At 40.2% G+C, this 18,572-nt stretch overlaps 3 long non-coding RNA genes across 3 annotated transcripts; 2 read left to right on the top strand and 1 right to left on the bottom strand.

The window, feature by feature from the left end:
• Positions 1–1,799: 1,799 nt before the first annotated feature.
• Positions 1,800–12,527, top strand: LOC146181540 (uncharacterized). The gene is made up of 3 exons (XR_014700227.1): positions 1,800–1,938; positions 4,539–4,603; positions 11,815–12,527. It is a non-coding gene; the product is annotated as an uncharacterized LOC146181540 (long non-coding RNA).
• LOC146181541 (uncharacterized) lies at positions 1,971–3,914 on the top strand. The gene is made up of 2 exons (XR_014700228.1): positions 1,971–2,227; positions 3,382–3,914. It is a non-coding gene; the product is annotated as an uncharacterized LOC146181541 (long non-coding RNA).
• LOC146181542 (uncharacterized) lies at positions 11,784–15,486 on the bottom strand. The gene is made up of 3 exons (XR_014700226.1): positions 15,326–15,486; positions 14,447–14,510; positions 11,784–11,957 (listed from the first exon to the last, which is right to left on the bottom strand). It is a non-coding gene; the product is annotated as an uncharacterized LOC146181542 (long non-coding RNA).
• Between the last annotated feature and the right edge of the window lie 3,086 nt (positions 15,487–18,572).

The raw sequence follows: 18,572 nt of genomic DNA on the forward strand, positions 1-18,572 counted from the left end.
TTGCACAGCGGAACGCCAGTAAGTTGGCTCCGCGTTTTGATGCCGCAAGTTCCCCGAACCGAACTACTTGTCGACAATATTATACATCTAAGTCGGAAACGAACCGTTTTGCAGATCAATGATTCTGCTGCAAATTAATTTGCCGCGGTTCGAATTGTTCTACCACAAACCATACTTTTCTCACCACAGTTCCGAACTGTAATAAAGATCACCTTCAAAGATTTTGGAACTTTCTAAAAGAATGAAATAAACCAGTTAGTCAAATATTCTCCGATTATGTGCTATTAACTAAGCTATAGCAGATGCTGCACTTGTTAAATTCGCTTTTACAATCTTTTTTTCTCCTGCCGCTCTCCTTTACGTAAACCCACCAAACTCCTCAGACGCTCTTGTCATCTCACTGGAAGGACTAGTCAACATTCTTCTCAAGCTAAATGCTAAATCACCAGCTGGGAGAAGAGGGGAAGTTTAGGAGGGGTAAAGATATAAAAGGAAGAGAATAAAGAGAAAGTAGAAGTAGAGCGAGAATTTCTCTCTCCCAAGAGACAATCTCACTCTTTTTCTTCTCTGTGTGTTATGTTATCAAAAATAGTTAAATTTGTAATTAGAAAAAGATGCGAAGCGTAGACGTAAAACTGAGATGTGTAATCTGAAACACGCGAAAAGAAAGAAGGGCGTCATATTAAAAAAAATGTTTACTGCCACCTTGGTCGGAAACAAGCGAAATAAATGGGATGGGCAGAAAATTGATGCTGTGGCCTCGAATCAATCGGGAGCTGAGATACCTGCTTGGTTGCGATGTGAAAGTAAGCGCAACTAGGAATTATTACAATTTGGTAAATATAGGTATTGCGGTGGTATAAATTGGCCTCCGCTCGCATACGGCAAAATTGACTGATGGGCTGTATGAGAGGCTTTCGGCCCGTAAAGGCAGTAGTGAGGTCGACGATGAAGACGGGATGATAAAGGGTTTATAAACTCACAGTGCTATAGCCAATGAAATGATTGGATAAAAGCTAAGAAATTGGTTTGATCAAATATATTTAAATGCTTTCAATTTCATCTCTAACGCGATCCTTGGCAGAAATCCTGACATGGACAATTTCCTTAACTGAGAAATGTAAAATGATAACGTTCTAGAACATGTTATTGCGTTCCCTCATTAGTATTAGCCTGAAGTCGACTAGCTAGCTGTTTAACTGGGCAATATAGATCTTGGATGAGACAATATATTCTTATTTATGCGCGTGTAATGATATTACTTTCGGGTTTAATGCTAGATGTATAAAGAAGAAATCACTGTAGAAGCATATGTTTTAGTTTGGCATAATTGTTTAGTGATAAGTGGCTTGCCTAAGATTAAAATGTTAATCTATAACTAAAGTGTGTCGCGGATTCTTACGTTTTATATCTATTGAACATAATAAAATTTCTTAATCGAAAGCGACGCATCGTTGCCTCATATATATCCACTGAGTGTTAAGCATTGAAGCTTGCAAGACCTAGAGCTTTAAACAGCAAAAGTAATTATTCATTTTCAGATTGCAATTCATTTCTTTGTCGGGGATACAAACCTCATTTCTGAGGGCTGTCAGTTGCTTCCATGGTTTCATGATGTCAATCGGACGTCCTCATTGGCTGTAATCACTACAAGCTATGAGTTGGTGGGTGGGGCGAGTGGCGACGTCTGTGTTTAACTTGGAAGGCCCCTACCATGTGATATCGCCTATAGCCTTTTGGTATTCTGAGGTTCTAATGCCGTCATCCTTACGTGAAAGAAAATGAATTGATTACTGCATAAAGGTATATTATAAAATTTAAACACGTCCAAGTAAATCTTATTCTGGTTGGAATACAGTCTGACGAGTGCCCAAATCCGAAAATGAAGTCAGCTCTTCTCGGCTTTTTTGTCTTGTTGTCCATCATGGTGTCCTCAGAGTAAGCATTATCTCCGACATTGTGATTGAAGAGTTACAAGAAACAGTGCAAAATTGGTGCCACCTTTTTGCATTATTCTTCCTTTATTTTGTAATTGTAATAGAGCTTTCTTATTCCTGTGTAAGAGTAGTTGAAATATAAACTAATGAAAGGTAAGGTACGCAAGCTCTAAGATCATTGATCGACGCGGTGCTCGTCGACGCCATTGATCTCAACACACCCATCCGAGATAAACCTAGCACTCTATGTGGCGGGCAGTGTGCTCTATTTCGTGGCATTTCTCATGCGGGTCAGTAGTTTGTTTGCACCGAATTTCCGTAAATGTTTTAAAAATAGAGCGCTGGGGATCCTGCAGTGAAAAAACTGCGAAAACCAGAGCGTTGCGGCTGCATTTGCGACGCTATATGATTTGTCATTCTTTAATGTTTCTGTTTTTGTTCGCAGTTTTACATTTTTACTTCCTAGCTTCGTTATCTTAGACAAGACGTATTTTAAACGGTTGCATCAGGAGGCATGGAAATCGAAGGCTTAAGACGTGAGCTGCTTGAGGTTTTGTTTTCGTGATATTTCCCATGCAATGATAAATAACGGTGGCGGAGGGTAGTGGACAATGCTTACGGCTGGGTGGGACAAGATTGGAGGTTCGGGTCCTCGCGTTGAGAAAAATTTATTATGATAAAGAGTTCAATAGGATGCGCAGTAGTGACAGGTATAGTACGCAATAGTCATGAGGCACGAATAATTGTCGCCTCTATTCCCCACCCACCCACCGGTAAAAGCGACACACCGTCATCCGAACCTGAGTGCAGGTGAAATAAATGCAGATCAAAACATGGAAGTAATTTGCGCATGAGCATACAAGCGGCGTATCCTCAGTGTTAGTTTTGTGGACAAAGCTGAAAAGGCCTTAGCATTTCTAAATTGTCAATGTACGCCTAAAGCTCTGACCAACTCGAAGGCGAAAATAGAGGAACTTTTGCATAACTGAGAAACCGAAAGTTCTCATACCACACTGGAAACCTTAAACGCACTGTCAGATGGAAATGTAGAAGCTAGAGAAAAGGCGCACTTGAGTGAGATGCGCATTAAAATCACGCTGCTGCCGCTTCCGTACCTACCGTATCAGTTCGGTATGACCGGTAATCATCTTTGTCATCTACAGACCGTAAACGCCCTACTAGTCCATCTGGGTCCCTGCTTAAAACCCGTGTCTCCTACAGCCAGCCATAAGGGGTAAAGCCTGAGTTCATCGCCGGCCGTCAAGCAGTCTTCCCGCATCAGCACGTGGTAATATAGCTTTCGTTGTAACAGGCCCTGTGGGATGAATGAACAGATATGTACAGTATGAAACAGTGTCCCCGTTAAAATCATTAAGCAGACCAATGTAGTAAGTGGACAAGACACCGTTGGTAATAAGCACGTTTCTCAACATCTTTCTTTCAGACCCTGAGCTGAAAGCGCTAGCCGATTACTTAGAAGAAAAGACCGCTTCCCCTCCGGCTGTGTTCAGGCGACATTTATCATCGTTAGCGATAAGCAATGGCCTCCTCGCTAAGAAGAACTTCTCACCCAACAGGAACACACAGCTTCTTGTAGTGCCTAAAAAACTCCGGCAAGAAATTCTGCAGGCGTTGCACGATGAGCCCACAGCAGGCTATCTCGAGTTTGCACGCGCGTTGCGTCGAATCCAGGAGAATTACTACTGGCCGAGACTGCCTGCCGAAGTTGCCCACTACGTGAAGACGTGTCGTGAGTGCAAACGACGCAAGACGCCGCCGATCAGACCAGCAGGACTACTAAAACCGATTCCGCCTCCAATCCTGCCCTTTCAACTAAAATCCTATGCAGTGCACTGTGGACAACGATTTGGAGCATACGCAATACCATGCATTATTTAGTCACGCACACTCTCTCTACTCTCAAACGTAGTGGTCGCGAGAATGGTCATTCTCATTAATAAATTGGTGCTACAAGAATTTGTCTTGCCTCAGTGCACAACCTTTAAGGAATAAAACTGACCTTACCAAAGCAGCTTATGCTCTTGCACAATGCGGGAGTTGTTCACACCACTAATAATTGAAATGGATGATTGTTCCTATTCGTCATTGCATGTCTAAACCATGCTACCTTTAACATAAAAAAGAACATAATTCAGTGTGTAGATCAATCCCGTGCATTAGGATTCTGCCCATTAATAAGCAGAGGCAAAACTCGCCTTCTTAAAATTTATGATCAGGTTCTTTGTTGTCAAACATAACCGGGTCATCATCATCATCATCAGCCTGACTATATCCTCTGCAGGGCGAAGGCCTCTCCCATATTTCTCCACTTAACCCGGTTCTGTGCTAGCTGCATCCACTTGACCCCTGCGAACTTCTTAACCTCATCTGCCCAACTAACTTTCTGCCGCCCCCTGCTACGCTTTCCTTCCCTTGAAACCCTAAGCGACCATCGGTTTTCCTCTCTTCGCACTACATGTCCTGCCCATGCGCATTTCTTCTTAATGTCCACTAGAATGTCGATAACTTGAGTTATTTCTCTGACCCACTGTGCACGCTTCCTATCTGTTAATGTTACCCTCACCATTTTTCGTTCCATAGCCCTCTGGGTTGTCCTCAACTTAAGTGGAACTCTCTTGGTTAGCCTCCAAGTTTCAGCCCCATAGGTGAGTACAGGTAAGATGTAACTGTTGTATACTCTTCTCTTGAGCGATACCGGTAAGCTGCTAGTCATAATCTGCGAGTGCTTGCCAAATGCGCTCCATCCCAATCTTATTCTTCTTGTTCTTTTCTTTTCATGGTCCGGATCTGCGGTTACTAATTGTCCTTCGCCTACTACTTCCAGTAGTTCGCTACCTAATGTACACTGCTGTTCCTTCCCGAGGCTGTTGAACATTACCTTAGTCTTCTGCTTTGCTAGACTACAATCAAGGAAAAGATCAAGCATGTTTTCGGAAACGGTACTCTACTATCGATCATATCCATACCATCAATCAGGTCATAGAAAAATGCTCAGAATATAACCAGCCCTTATACATAGCATTCATTGATTACGAAAAAGCATTTGACTCAGTTGAAACCTCAGCCGCATGCAGGCATTGCGAAATCAGGGGGTGGACGAGCCGTACGTGAAGGTGCTGGAAGATATATATAGTGGCTGCACAGCAACCATAGCCCTGCGTAAAGAAAGTAGCAAAATTTCCATAAAGAAAGGTGTTAGGCAAGGAGACACAGTCTCCCCAGTACTATTCTCAGCTTGCTTAGAGGAAGTATTCAGAGAGTTGGAATGGGAGCAGTTAGGCATAAGGGTAGATGGAGAATACCTCAGTAACCTGTCATTTGATGTTCACATTGCCTTGCTAAGCAACTCGAGGGATGAACTGTAAAGAATGATTGATGACCTAGACAGAAAAAGTAGAAAGGTAGGCTTGAAAATCAATAACCGGGTATATTTGTTTATTAACGAAAAACCACGACCGGCGAATCAATGATGCTAATAATTGCAATTACTTAATCAAAAGAATATATTGTGCTTCAGTTATCATGAAAGCAGAACCTAATTTGCTATAGTCATCGCGACATATAGGACCACTCCGCATTTTTAGTTTCATCATTTTTCATATTTTTTATTATTTTCTTGCTTATTGCCATGTAATTTTATGGCATATTCTGAAACCACTTGGAATTGTGCGACACTCAGGAAAACAAACTCCTGTTCTTTCTATGACACGAAAATGTTTCGACTGCTGTATCGTATACCACTTGTATTTTGTGCTTGATGTTTCTCTTCTCAAGCTCACGTGGTTTTGCATTATAGTTGCCTTATTTACTTGTTTTTTGTTGTACCATATTTACAATTTTTATTTTTTGTTTACATTTTATTGAAGAAACGTGAAATTCTTTCTTCATTGAACTGCATGCTCGACTTGGTGTTATCCGCTTTGAAAACGGTGCTAATAATGTGGGCTCACTTTTTAATGTTCATTGTGCGCCTTTTTGCAATTTTTCTTCCGATGATGCCCGTCTACTAGGCGACAAGTATTTTAAGAAAATAAGGCTTAGAACATATGCGCATGGCTTTTATCACCAATCTTTTCTCTGGTTAGTCAACGCACAAGAAAATTTTGTATTTATGCCTGTGCTCAGGAGTCAATGGAAGCTTTCGCTACCAAACAGATGCTATTTGTTTGTCTTCTTTGTCAACATACCACTGACGAGCCAATTTACTTTCGCTACCAAACAGATGCTATTTGTTTGTCTTCTTTGTCAACATACCACTGACTAGCCAATTTACGTGCCGTTAAAGGGGAAACCCACAGGGTTTAGAGTTTTATAAGTCTTAATAAGCATGTTAAAGTGCATTTTTCTTAAACGACCATTTATGCAATCCATTACGACTTACAAAGAGTACACGGGCTGCGAAAAGTGACATATGCCATACTGAAGGCTGTATATCTGCAAAGATTACGACGCTTCCAAAATTGTTCATCGATTTCAGCCTGACTATACCCACTGCAGGGCAAAGGCCTCTCTCATATTCCTCCAATTAACCCAGTCCTGTGCTAGCTGCATCCACTGGACTGCTGCGAACCTCTTAATCTTAACCGCCCACTTAACTTTCTGCCATCCTCTGCTACGCTTTACTTGCCTGGGAATCAAGTTTGTTATCCCAAGCGACCCTTGGTTGTCCTCTCTTCGCGCTACATGTCCTGCCCGTACCTATTTCCTTTTTTTTTTATTTAAACTTACTGCAAGACCTTCACGGTCCCTTGCAAAATGTCAGTAACTTGCATTATTTCTCTGACCCACTCTGTATGTTTCCTATCTCTTTATGCTACCCCTATCATTTTTTGTTGCATAGCCCTCTGTCTTGTTCTCAACTTAAGTAGAAGCCTCTTAGTCGCCATGTTTCAGCCCTATAGATGAATACAGGTAAGATGAAACTATTGCATACTTTCCTCTTGAGCGATAGCGGTAAGCTGGTAGCCTTGATCTGCAAGTGCTTGTCAAATGCGCTCCATCCCAGTCTTATTCTCCTAATTATTTCCCTTTAATGTTCCGGACATGCGGTTACTACCTGTCCCAAGTAGACATATTCGCCTACTACTTCCAGCGCTTCGCTACCTAGTGTAAACTGCTGTTCTTTTACGAGGCTGGTAAACATTACCTTAGTCTTCTATATATTGATTTTCAAGCCTACCTTTCTACTTTTCCTGTTTAGTTCATCAATCATTCTTTGCAGTCCATCCCGTGAATTACTTAGCAAGACAATTACATCAGAAAATCGCAAATTACTGAAGCGTTCTCCATCTACCCTTATCCCTAACTGCTCCCATTCCAGGTCTTCTACTAAACAAGCATGGAATAGTACTGGGGAGATCGTGTCTCCTTGCCTAACACCTTTCTTTATAGGAATTGTGTTAATTTCTTTATGCTAAAGTATGGTTGCTATGCAGCCACTATATATTTCTTCCAGAACATCTATGTACGGCTGGTCTACACCCTGATTTCACAATGCCTGCATGACCGCTGAGGTTTTCAGAGAGTCAGTCAAGTTTTTTTTTCATAATCAATGAATGCGATGTATAAGGGCTGGCTATAATCCGAGGATTTTTCTATCACCGGGTTGGTGATACGGATATAATCGATAGTAGAGTAGCCGTACCGAAAACCTGCTTAATCTTTGGCTTGGTTAGAGTCTAAGGTTGTCCTGATTCTATTAGCGATTGCGTTCATAAATACCGCATACGTAACAAATAGGAAGGTGATTGGTCAGTATTTTTGCAATTCCTTAGCGTCCCCTTTCTTATAAATTAAGGTAATATTTTACGTTTTTCATGGAGCTTGTACCGTCGATGCCACTAGGCACGGCGTGTACAGGGTTGTCAGTTTTTCGAGTACAATATTCCCCCGTCCTTCAACAAATCTATAGGTACGTTATCCTCTACAGCTGCTTTCCCCCTTTTAACCGTTTCTAATGTTTTCCTAATTTCGTCCCTCGTCACTGGCGGAGCGTGTGATGGCTTTTCCCTACAGCCAATCTCATTATTGTTCTAACTTCTTTGGCGATTTTAGAGATTAGTGTAGAATTCCTCGTCTACATTGACTATCTAGACCATATTCGTGATGACATTGCCTGCCTTTTCGCTCAGCGCGTACATCTGATTTTTGCCGATGCCCAATTTTTTCTTCGTCGCTTTAAGGCGTCCCTCGGTTCTTACAGCATGCTCAATTTCCTCCGTATTATACTTCCTTATATTGGCTGCTTTTGCACTTATTGATTAGCATTGATATCTCTACCAATCCTATCTGGTCTATTGGATTGGAAACTTTCGTACTTTGGTGTTTCTTTGTCAGGTATGTCGTCTCCTTAGACTGCTTACCGGTGGCCACCCTAGCTATCCTACCGCTTGCTTTTACAGCACACTCATTAATGATATCTCTAAAATTATTTTCCATTGCTTCTAGTCTAATGTCTTCATCCTCAGTTAGAGCTGAATATCTATTCTGTAGCGGGATCCTGAACTCTTCTATCCTCCCCAACACCATTAATTCGTTGATGAAATTCTTCCTTACTAATATGTTTCGTTCCCACTTCAGGTTTATACAAATTCGAGTCCTTACCATCCCGTGGTCATTGCATCGCACTTTCCTGATTACGTCTACATCGTGCAAAACAGCATTGTTAGAACACATTATGAAGTCAATTTAATTTTCAGTGACCCCGTTAGGACTATTCCATGTCCACTTCCTGCTCTTCCGTTTTATGAAGAAGGTGTTCATGATTCTTAAATTATCCAATACTGTTACCTTTGGATAAAAAAAAAAAAGTAACCTTAACAATTTATTGCTTTTGCTGAGGTTAGTAACGAAAAGGTTCTTTTTGTAATCTGTAATTTATAGGTGCGCAAAAATTCGAAATTGTGTACCTTTATAAAGGTTGCCGTGTTTTGAGTTTACGACGCGACTCACCGCCATGTTTCGTTCTGCCCCTCGACGAGGTATTACTCTGGACACCATTACTCCATCCTGATCTTTATGACAAGCACCAGCGTCGATTTATTGGTCGGTACCTAGTTCTTAGACTAACTTTGCATGAAAAATATTTTCCTCCCTGTTGACCTTACACCGGAGAGCCGTCACCATGAAACTCTCGCGCACTCCTGGCGTTTGGTCAAGTTCCAGTGCCGTTTCAGCGCTCCGTACTCAGTTCCTGGACGAACTTCCTTTGTCAACAATTACCTCACCCCACTTTATCCTCCTCTGGGCAGCCGCTACCGTGGAACTCGCCGTACACGTTTCGCGCATGAAGCCTTTATTCGGCGCAATAATGCGGACTAATTTCCGCCAGGATAGCCACTTCAAATCCCTTGGGGAAATAGTGTGCGTGCTGTATGGCACTGCATCACTCATACTGGTGCACATACAGACTCATCTTCATTCTTCTCTCTTGTAGATAACTAACGTTATCACTTAGTTTGTCAGCTTCAGTGCACAACTTCAAGTCTGAATAAACCTGATCCGCGAAGTCCGTTATAAAACATTTTTAATCTATCTATCCCAATCAATCTGGCAGTGAGTTTGTGTCTTTAGAGGTTATAGGAACCGAAAACTATTTGCATAAATATTACGCTTCAAGATACAATGCGATATACATCTCCTTTCAGCTCTCATTCGAGTATGTAATCAAGCAAACAGTAGCTTTGGGGGTACTTTTAGCGACATGTCAATCTTCACTTATAGTGGCAGGCAAATTGTTCTATTAAAATATTGATATACTGATGCGTTCCATTATCCTTTAAGCTGACATATTATCAATTTAATTGTGTGAAAAGAAAATCTTCCCGGTATGTTTCTATTCTGATGTGCAAATATTTATTGATGATCTGATGGGGTATGTCAGGCATTGTTAGCTTAATCAAGTGCATGTCGAAGTTCATTTCGGTTTCGCAAAGTTTGCTTCTTTTTCATTTCTTTATTCTAAGAACGATACACTTTTAATACATATAAGCGTTCAGTTTGTATGAAACTGAGGCTTCCTGAAGCGATTTACCAGAGGCGTTTCTGATGCTATTCCAAGCTGTGCATTTGACGTGCTACTGCTGCTTTCAGGGACCCATGGTTTCATCATCACCTGCATTGTCCTAAGATCATATTTGTTCAGATTTTATATTCTAGTTCGTGTTAAAAAATTTAAGGCTTTATTTTAGGCATAACTAGATTGACTGATTTCACCCACAAATCTTGCTTTTGTTTTTTTATGTAACCTGTTCTATTGCTTTTCTAATCCTGAATGATGTTTACGCTTGTAATGCCTTGTTATGAATGAGTTGATTAAATGACGTATTTAAAATGTCTGTGCTGTTGCTTTGTGTGTATTGAAGCTTTAACAGGCTGTTTGCACCGGGGCATGCACTATTTCACGCAACTAAGGTATGTTATTCAAAGCCATAAGCTCCACCAAGCAAAGAACCCTAAAGGGTATTTCAATTTGCCAGCGCGATCAACTCACAATGATTTCAAAAAATTCTGAACTTTTCGCACAGAAATGCTCCCTATATTTGAACATGGGCCAAAATGTTACAATTGACCCTTTAATTTCCTATAGCTCGCTTCTGCTTTAGAGAAAAGAGTCTTGTATATGCGATGACTTTAGTGTAGTGTTTGTATTCACAAGAGCAGCTTCTAAGCAGACGCAGCAGTCGCCGGCATTAATCGGTTTCTCTTATAGCTAAATGTTAAAGCAATGACTGCCCATCTAAAGAATTCTGCAACTTTTAATTGTTGATGATGGGTGAAGTTCTTATCTCTACCGCAAGCATTCCTGAATCACCTCAATGGAGTGAGTGCCATTGACTTTCTCGACAAAGTGTTGTTCAACGCTACGCTTCAGCAGGAGTTTGGACATATATTGCGAGCCTGCCGGCACGAAAACGGTCAGAACCTAAATATTTAGTTCGGCTCTTATTTTGCTTTACTCTCGATGAAAATGACGGAAAGCACGAGCCTGGTTTATTCGAATTATGCTTATGGCACAAGACATGCCGACTTGATTGCTCGATGTAATGACCGAACCTTTTAATGCGATCATCAATGTTTGAAGCGAAGGCTTTATTAAATTAGTATACTTCTGTACTTCGATTTTACTGGCTACATATAGTTTCAACGGAAGATCAATATTTGTATTATATTAAGCGTCAACCACGAGCGTGGTCGTTCCTGGTTTCCTTTAATCAACTTCCATCTATCAGTAAGCGTTCTTTATCCTAGGAAAATAAATATTCGACTTTGTTCTCATGCATTGTTGGTCATAGCGAAGAAGGTAGCGTCGTTCCCGTTTACGCTTTAAGTACATACTACTCTGCAAAAAAATGACCGCATCGTTCTGTTTGCTAAAGGTAAATGGTTCTGCCCGGGTGCCTTCTATTGCGCAATGAAATTTTCAAAGATGTTTGTTTTTTCATATCGGGCGCTTTGGCAGTGTTAGCACGATGGCACAGAGAAAATGATTTGATTACTGATGTCTAAGTTATTGCTATCTCTGACGAAGTTGAATCACTGCCGGTTGCCTAAATGTTGCATTGGCGACCATTATAGCATCCCTTATAAGCATATTCCTATTGGTTGCTAATAACGTTTTGCGATAAACCGTATTTCCTGAGACCGGTTTGTAGCCTACGTAGTGTATGAAATAGCTGTATTGAAAACACGCTTCTGATTGTCATATAAAATATATAACACCTTTCATGTCATACATGCAACACCTCATATAAAACACGTATCTAACATACTCACTTTCTGAAATATTTTACGAAAGATGTTTCTTATATAACCGCCTCCCTCAACTCTTTGTTTGTATTATTTATTGATTTTTCAGACTTTCTGAAAGCGCCTCTTCTTTCACGATCTCTGAGCGTCCTTTAAGCAGCGAAGATATCCATGCATTGCGGCTGAGGCTGGTGCGACTTGACACGTACAGCCATCTCCGCAAGATGACCCGCGTGCTGACCATCGTTCACACTGCATGAAAAGAAAATAGAATCTGCTGTGACAAACGGCAATGTAGAACACAAAGCGCAACTTTTGTCATTACGAGCTGTTCTTTACGAACCAGATAAGAAGGTCTGTAATAATGTGCACTTCCAGGACACAAATCTGCCATGCCATGCTGTCCTAGGAGTGTGACCAAGTTCTTTGCGGAAAGACATTCGTGAAAACTCGAAAATGAACCACTAAAGCAAGACAGATAGACATTGCATTTACGCAAGCGTATATGATAATAATGCCATTCGGACCCATATAATGAAGCATTCGAATACGACGTATGTTGATATCTTAACTTCATTATACTTGGCTTTCAGAGCAAGACCTCTGCAAATAGATATTGGAATTATCTATATTTATATTTGTAGGCAGAATCAGGTCGCTCGATCCGGTTCTAATGTGAATGTGTGAGCCCGCAAATGTAAGGAACGAGAAAAATTGCCCGTGAGAAAAAGATGTATCTGCTTGGCTGCGATTTTCTGTAGGCGGTTTTAAGAGAAGGATTGTATAGGAACCGTTTGTTAATAAACCAGTCTAAAAGCTTCATTGCGCATGTCTTAGTATTGCAAATAAACAAGTACTAAAAACGCAGTCATATTTTTTTTTAAATAGTAAATAAATAACAAGGCACCATATTATTCTTATGGCGACCATTTTCTTTTCAAAAGGTGACTATCTAAAACAGGTGGAGAACCTCAATCGTCAGAAAATAGATTAAAAAGCAAGAGTGGTTGTAATGTTATAATGGTTGGCCACATCCTTTAGGAAGGCTGCTTAAGTACAAGCCTTCAATCTGTATTTCTCACGAAACATGGGGTACGAGCTCATGCATTGTCGCTCCTAGGCCAGAAGCTGTTGCGGGACAGTTGTGCGAAGAAACCGGCTCCTTATAAGGTTTTTCACTGTGAGGCTGGTCAGAAGAGAATAATATCTTTTTAACTATAGTCTGTTCTATATTTTATACAGTAATGTTGGCCTAAAAATGAAAAATCTCAATCGTCAGTTTTGCTCCAATAATATTTTCGAAGTCAAATAAGGTTTTGCCAGAATAAGGCAGGTAAAGGCCGATTCAGAGCGAAATTCAATCTACTTGGCCCTTATTCTAAACGTAGGTTTCCACTTGACTCGTTAAATATGTCAAGATGCAAGCGAATTTGGGGCGTTACTACAGGGAACAGAGTACTGTGGTTAGAAATCACCTTTTAGTGCAAACCCGACCAAGAATCGTGATAGACATTGTTTTGCGCCGCCTGCCTGATTGGGTAAGCTATTTTCTGAGGTCACGTCCATGAGGCCTCACCCACAAACTTCAAACCAAGTCCGGTGCTGCGGAAACGACACGTGAGTAGGGCCCACAAGCCTATCAGGTTGGCTGGCCAATATGTCGAATGATGAAGCTTATGACTGATCACATCGACTTCTACCAATCTCACACTAAATAAAAAAGCTGTCAAGTAGATAACGGATAAACGCCGTCGAAATCAAGGCCATGGTTAAACCCCACTATTTGACACTCCATATGCATGATAACACGCCATATAGAATTAGGCTGTGCGCGACAGGCCCATCGGCACAGTTTCTTTTTGGTATTTGAAAATTAGCAGTTACACCGAGTAGAACATGTAAGTTGAAAAACTTGTCGTGCATTATCAAAATAAACTTTTTAAAAAGGCAATTCCCTCCAATACTTGCTTTAGAAGGTTTGACAGCATCATCCGTAGAAAGAAAGTTTACACTTACATGATATATTTTAGAAATGATCAACATATGTTTAAATCGATGAATACATGGAAAATCGCTTTCAGAATGACCGCAAGTGTCATTAACCTATAAACAAAAATCGGTAGGAATACAAATGAATTCCCGAGTGGGAGTTGATTATGTGCAGAGATAGTTTCCGACAGCCTAATGGATGAGGTGGTTGTAAAAATGCGGGGATTGTGTGGACATGATAAGCCATGTAGAAAACTATAACCATAGGCTAGTATTACGTGTGTGAGACGTATCAAAGTTTCTTAAAACAAATAAGTTGTCTCATAATTTTATAAGATACGGTACGTTACAACATGGATACTATAAAGTACCGCAAGGGCTCTCAGATGAACATTTCGGTGTTCTACAGACATATTTAGAAAAGGTTCCTGGTACCTACTTTGGAACGTGATGTCACTTGTGAGCTTAAAACAAAGCAGATAAAGCTAGCGCAAGCAAGACATTCACCTTTATTTTTATTGCGCTGTTTCTTAGCAAGATAGAAATTTCGGGTCTTTATTATCCCATGTATTTAAATAAAACATATTCTGTTAACTCGCGTAAATTCATTATTTCCATTCAGGTTTTAACTTTTCAAGTTGGCGTTATTTTCTTTGACCCTACTTTTCTGTGAAGGCCGGTTTTCATTTACTATTGCTTCAAAGTTTCAGGGAAAATGTAGCGCGCTATTATTAGCAACAAATTTTATTTACCCATTCTGGCTCACAGAGCACTTTGGTGGGTCCTTTCTTGTTTGACCCTTCGGCTGACCGGATTCTGTAGGTGGAAAATTATTTTGTAAAAACAAAGCTGCAATGAAATATGTTTAGTGATGCATTTAGTGTGTACAAGTAAGTAGAAACAAAATTCTTAACAATTCCATCAATAAATTATACCGCTCTAAACTATTTCAAATTAAGAAGAGTTTTTGTTAGGTGTTACGTTTTGCGATGTATGCACATGTTTGAACCATAACGACCTTCGAATCAACAAAGGCTGATTTTAAATTTGACAAGACAAAGCGATTTGAGGTTCTACTTTTCAAAAATAATTTACGAGATCCCAAACATGCGTATAAACATCCACTATTTGTTAGGATACTTCCAGAAACTATATAATCGGGATTAATAGTTCATAATTGGAACCATTAGTAGATAAGTTCTTCTGCGGTGTTTTTTTGCTCTTCCTCATTTTGTAATTGCCCTCTCCTGAAGACTGCAACTCTAGTTTGAACAGAACACTTGAAGAATTTACGCATAAATGTGTCAAACACACGTGTGGATTGCGCGAGTTTCATATTCAGTTTTATAGCTACGTGCGCCTAAAGTTGTATGTTGTTGCTTAGAACATAGTTATTTCGACAGGATACGTTATAATATCTTGTCGCTCTTCCTTTGATACCCTGCAATGAATTGCGCTTTTACATAGCATCAACTGGTAAAATGTGCACAATGAATGTCTCTTCATAACATGAAAGAGAATTCGTTGGTTATTTTAGAATCAGTAGTTATTTTTCCCTCACTATTACCCTGAAGTTTCGTTAACTAACGAAGGTCTTACAAACATATTTTAGAACTGGCACATCATCTTACCCTATGCTTATTATGCAGACCAGAAGGATACACATAACATACGTTCCCGGCTTCATGTCAGACACTGCTCGCTCGGAAAACACGAATACGCTCGAATGGAGGAATTTTCTGCTACTCTTCTTAGAAGCCCGTTACTTATACCTTAGGGTTCGTAGTCATGTATTATGTTTTTGTCATCGCGTTTTATATTTTTTACGTTTTATTCAAGCATAAAGTTACTTTCGACATTCCTTGGAGAAAAAATATATCTTAATGAGCGCTCGATGATGATTAGAGTCCTACAAGGAACTGTGTGTATTATAAAGACAAAACGTTTAGACATCATATATGCACGTTTTAATAGTAACATATTTTGGGTCTACGGTTCACACTTAAAGCAAATGAGCATTATTTTACATACAAAGGCCACCAATGAGCCTAATATCTCTGATCCAAATAAATGGACGCATGATGAGAATCGGAGGTACGATTTTGAAAGACCTCATTTCTTGTTCGAGTTGCAATGAACCAGTAAGCAGTGAGGGAACGTATATCAATGAATCTCGACTCTTGCTTTGGTAACATTCACAGAAATACTTTGAATAAATTCTTTTACATTTTTAGGATCGATATAAATGGACGCATGATGGGAATCACAGGTGTAATTTTGAAAGGAATAATTTCCTGTTCGGGTTGCAATGAACGAGCAAGCATGAAAAGTATAACAATGAATTTCTACTCTTGCTTTGGTAACATGAAAATACTTTGATTAAATAGTTTTACATTTTTACACTCACCCAGCTTTTCTACTGATGACAAAAGCATAAATATTTCCAATATATTCAAAATATTTTTTATTTTTATAGACGTACGTTCAACACAGTAATGCGACGTTGTGAGACTATCAAAGCTGTTAAAATGCGCAAAATATGCTATGTATTCTCAATATTATAGTAAACAGAAAAGTTAAAATTATTTAGTACTTTAAACAGACTTGCACCTTCAAATTTTTCTTTCTTTAGTACGAAACGTGGGCAAATGGAGCACACAGCTGGTGTGCGGAAGGTTTGTGATTTATATGTCTAGCAATGGTAATTTCTCTACTGGTACAGGTATGGTTTCATAAGAGTGTTTGAGAAATAAAGGCGACTAGAAACGTAAACCGCGTCTTCATAGTGAAGTTTGCTCGAGGGAATTAAATAATTCTCCTCTGTTTGTTAATAAAATAACAAAAATAACACCAAAGAATGAATTCCTTTACAAAGATGAAATATACCTTTTGTAAATTGTCCTACCGCTTAGTATAATACATGTTCAATGTAATTTACATCATTATCTCTCAGGCCGACTATACCAAGCTTCTCTCAATTTGCTCATAATAAACTCATCCTGTGCTATCTATATCTATTTCCCCTCTGTAAACGTCTTAACTCATCCACTCACAAGATTTTCTGCGTCCCTCTGCTATGCTTTCCATTCCTTATAATCAAATTGGCTACTCTATGAGATGATTTGTTATCCTCTCTTCGTACAGCATGTCCTACCCATGCCCATTTCATCTTAATGTCGACTAGATTGCCAGTAACTCTGAGCCACTCAGCACGCTTTCTTTTGACGTTACACCTAACATTTTCCTTTCGATAGCCATCTGCGCTGTCCTCCACTTAAGTAGAACGCTTTCCGTTTAACCTCGAAATTTCAGTCCCATAAATTATTACAGGTCGGATGCAGCTGTTAAGCACCTGCTTCTTCAGTGATACCAGTAAATTGCTAGTGTTTGAGTATTTTCCAAATGGGCACCACCTATTCTTATTCTCCTAGCCATTTGCATTTCGTTGTCCGAATCTGTGAATATTATCTATTCTAAGTAGACAAATTTGCCTACAACTAACAGGTTTTTGCTATTTTAAACTGCTGTTCCTTATCCAAGGCTGTTCAACATTGCCTTAGGCGCAGAGCCAAAAACTGGGCAAGTTGGTGAACGTTCAACGTTATCTACAGCGCGAAAAACGAAGACAGGCTGAAGACAGTCTTCACCATAATATTCTTTAGGCGTACCTGTTTGCTTGTCCTGTCTAGATCATTAAACATTCTTTGCATTTTGCCAATTACGTGGTGGCTAACTCCGGTTCAGAGGAGGAAGTGCTTTGCCGGTGGTGTTGACCAGCATCAGGCCGCAACCCTCACCTGTTTCAAGTAGTTCCATCGATACGCGATTTTTTTTTAACTGGTCGAAATTTGCGCGGCAGCGGAATTCTAACCACGGTCCTCTTGCATGTGAGGTGGATGTTCAACCTCTGTGCAACTGCTGCCTCACATGTCAGTCCCAAACATCTGCAGAAGACGACCATATGTTAAAGCCAGTGATGCAGCTGCTAGTCCAATAACATTTATTTGTGCCCGCATTCCTTTATGAATATCTCTACAACGTAGTTACATATTTTGCTAGTTTCCTGCTTGATACCACCTTATTTTCCTATTCATTGCATTCAGAACATACTTTTCTTTGTTTTGAATAATAAAATCTTCAATTGTTCTGTTAGCTGCTTTTCTCTTTTTTATTTTGAAGACTTCACCTACAATATTATTATTACGAACGACAAGGAAGAAGAAGTGGGCAGTAGCGCGGGAAGGAGCGCTCGCGCTAGGCCCGCGAACATTCATTAAACTTCATCTACGGAGGCGCGTCCGTAGGCACATATCAATCACTAGCTAAGGACGCTAACCACTAGACCGCACCGATAACTGGTTTTTGTTGAAACATTTCTGCATTTTATGTCATGACCAGCATTTATAAGGTTGGGACTTCATATTTCGCAGTCTACAGGCCATTGCTACCGCTCTAACAATTGAATCTTCTTGATCATTTTAACTTGCTGTCTGCTCTCACGACCTGCAACTAATGTTCTGGGTGCCTATGCGCGCTATTTTGTGCACTGGAATCATTTTACCATGTGGAGTTTGACATCGCTGGCAAATTTACTAACGCCGGCTCTTGGGTGGTGCTCTGCTCCCGTGGCATAATTTTCGCTGAACACGGAGCTTTAGTAGAAGCCTTCAAGGAAAAAAGTGCGACCAAGCTTCAATACCGGCAAGCGCCGCAGCGATACCGTAATTGCGTGTAACTAAACCTTATTTGTATGTAAACATTGCGGGAAGCGTTGAAATGACCAAGGGCTCGGCTGCTTGATACGCAGAGTAAGAAGGAGCGCAAATGCTTGAGAAACACGCCAAATATTACGTAATACAAGCGCTGTCTGTTGTTGCT

Source organism: Amblyomma maculatum, chromosome 8 (genome assembly GCF_055883805.1).
Source record: "Amblyomma maculatum isolate TAMU_Amacu chromosome 8, ASM5588380v1, whole genome shotgun sequence".
Taxonomy (NCBI): domain Eukaryota; kingdom Metazoa; phylum Arthropoda; class Arachnida; order Ixodida; family Ixodidae; genus Amblyomma; species Amblyomma maculatum.